The 2,556-nt window shown below is 45.9% G+C and overlaps 1 pseudogene; it reads right to left on the bottom strand.

Moving 5' to 3' along the window:
* Nucleotides 1-260: 260 nt before the first annotated feature.
* On the bottom strand, nucleotides 261-1,578 carry LOC118728160 (annotated as a pseudogene).
* Between the last annotated feature and the right edge of the window lie 978 nt (nucleotides 1,579-2,556).

Here is a 2,556-nt window from a genome sequence, read left to right as displayed (position 1 = left end):
CACCTATACTTAGGCTTTTAAAGTTCAGACCGAGTGGAGTGAGGTTCCATCAAGAGCACGCAGAAGAGCTCGCTTAGGCCCGGGCTCCCGGAGAAGTGAAAGATGCATGTCTCTTCACACCCACAGCCCACACTCAGCCACTCTGCTCAGTCCTCGTCAGAATCACTGCTGTCATAATCACTGTACTCCATGGCAACGTGTCTGGACAGGACATGGCCATGTCATCCCCACCCCACCACACTCACGCCCTGCCCTTATGCTCACAAGGCTCTTGTACTTTTTTTTTTTTCTTCCAGCTGAATTCCTATTTGAATAGCCTCAAGAAGATCACTGAGAACATTGCTTATGGATGTTTGTGCAGTTTCTTGCCGCTTTGTCTCAGCTATTGGAGGGCCATCCATGGGGGAGGATGAGAGAGAAGAGCCGCACCAAAAGAGCCGGGTTGGGGAGGAGGTAGGGGGTCCCCCTAAGAAGGCGGGGCTGTCACTACCAGCCCAGAAGAGGGCTGGTGAGGAGGCACTAGGTAGGAGGACCCAGCTGCTACTGGGAAGGAAGGCTGCATGGGAATCTGGAGAGAGCTGACTGAAAGCAGTTTGTGCTCAAGGGATCATGGCTGGTGTTGGGGCAGAAGCGGTGCCAAGGGGTTGTAATATTCTATGATCTGGGCTGGGAGCCTCCCAGCTGGAGCCCTGGATACTGAGGACTGGGACCCCTCTGTGGCCTGTGGTCAGGTTGGTGAAAGTGAGTGCTGAGGTCTGTTCAGGTCCATGTTTTTTGTGAAGGTTGGGGATGGGGGTTTAGGGTTAGGGTTAGAGTCAGGGGTGAGTGTTTGAGTACTCTTGCCCAGGGCCAACGACCTGCAGCGGGTGCAGAGAATGGTTGGGAGTGGCTGGATAAAATTAATCTATGACATCCAATGCCGGTATCTAGGGACAGGGATTCCTCAGAAGACGCTCCATGGTACACACTCTGAGACAACCTGTTGTCAGGTCTGAGCTCTTTGTCATACTAGTACGCTATCATATTCCTCTCCTGGTGCCTGTTTCTGGCTTTTCCAACCTTTTCCACCCATGTATATGCTTTTGTTTAGTTCGATGTCTTTTCTTTTCTCTTTTGTCTTCTGTATCCTGTAGCATTTTTTTTCTTTCCGGAAGTCAAAGAAATAGGAAGGAACACTATAAAATTTCACCCTATCCTTTCAATCATCGTTGTATAGTGTCAGAATTTTCAGAGGAACTGGTTTATCACTCTGGTTGTAGATGGCAAAAGGGTTAGGAATGGTGTTCGAAACTGCCGGCTGATCTTGAACTGTGGAACTTTTGAAAGCTTTTTTCATGTTGATATCCTGTAATGACACCACTTCCACTGTTGACTCCAGCTGGGTAATTTTGACAGCAAGGTGATCAATTCTGTCTGGAAGAGAATTTGCTCTGATGTAAAAGTTGTTAACTTCATTAAAAACTCACCAAATATGTCGTCAGCATGTTTGTTTAGGCAGCTTAGCTGGCTTGTGATAGAGTTCACTGGTAATGCCTTCGGGCAGGGTGACCCTCCAGGGTGTGATATGCTTACGGTCATTTCTTATAAGTGTTGATTTAAGGATTGCAAAACTTCCCTCAGGTTGCATCACCACTTTGGGTCAAATAGCAGTACTAACAGCAACCAAATTAACACAGTAGGAGGTGCCAAGACTGGCTGTGCCTGGGCATGCAGTCAGAGACCCAGGGTTTCTCCTTGCCCAGGCTGTGTGGTGCCCCCTTGCTGCACTAAACACAATCTAAGTCCTTCATAGATTGGTAATAGATTAGGGAGCTGGGAGACAGCAAAGAGGGAAACCTCTGGGGTTGGATAAAAAGTCAAATAATAACCAAAACCATTTTTGGCTCAGTGGATAGAGCATCGGCCTGCGGACTGAAAGGTCCCAGGTTCGATTCTGGTCAAGGGCATATACTTTGGTTGAGGCACAATCCCAGTAGGGGGTGTGCAGGGGGCAGCTGATTGATGTTTCTAACTCTTTATCCCTCTCCTTTCCACTCTGTAAAAAATCAATAAAATATATTTTTAAAAAAGTAAAATAATAGACACATGTTTCTTTTATATCTGTTAGTTAACAGTCAATAATTAACATAACAATAACAATGAGGGAATCAGTGGTCTCAGTTCTGGTGCCCTGTCAAGTTGCTTGTGCCCTGAGAGGTCCAGAAAAAGGGAAATTACAAGTTATCTCCACATTCCAAAAGTATGTTATCTTAGATGCAAAAGGATAACAGTAGTAGTCTCAGTTAAGATAAAAGTTGATGCTTGTCACAGAATATACCATCCTAGCACATTACTACCCATCACAGACTGCTTTTTAATTTAAAAAGTTTACTTTCAGACCATTCTTGTGGTTGCTTTAGGTCTCTGAGTTTGCAAGGCCATCATGTAGGCTTTCCCTGAGCTTGTCAGGTTATCAAGTGGCCCCTTTCACCCTACAGAACCCATCTCTACAGAGCAAAGGGAGCATTTAGCCATCTTCAAATTTATACCAACATTATCTCATTATGTGTGTGTGTG

This window comes from Pipistrellus kuhlii, unplaced genomic scaffold, assembly GCF_014108245.1.
Source record: "Pipistrellus kuhlii isolate mPipKuh1 unplaced genomic scaffold, mPipKuh1.p scaffold_m20_p_29, whole genome shotgun sequence".
Classification (NCBI taxonomy): domain Eukaryota; kingdom Metazoa; phylum Chordata; class Mammalia; order Chiroptera; family Vespertilionidae; genus Pipistrellus; species Pipistrellus kuhlii.
This window is presented reverse-complemented; position numbering and strand designations above follow the sequence as displayed.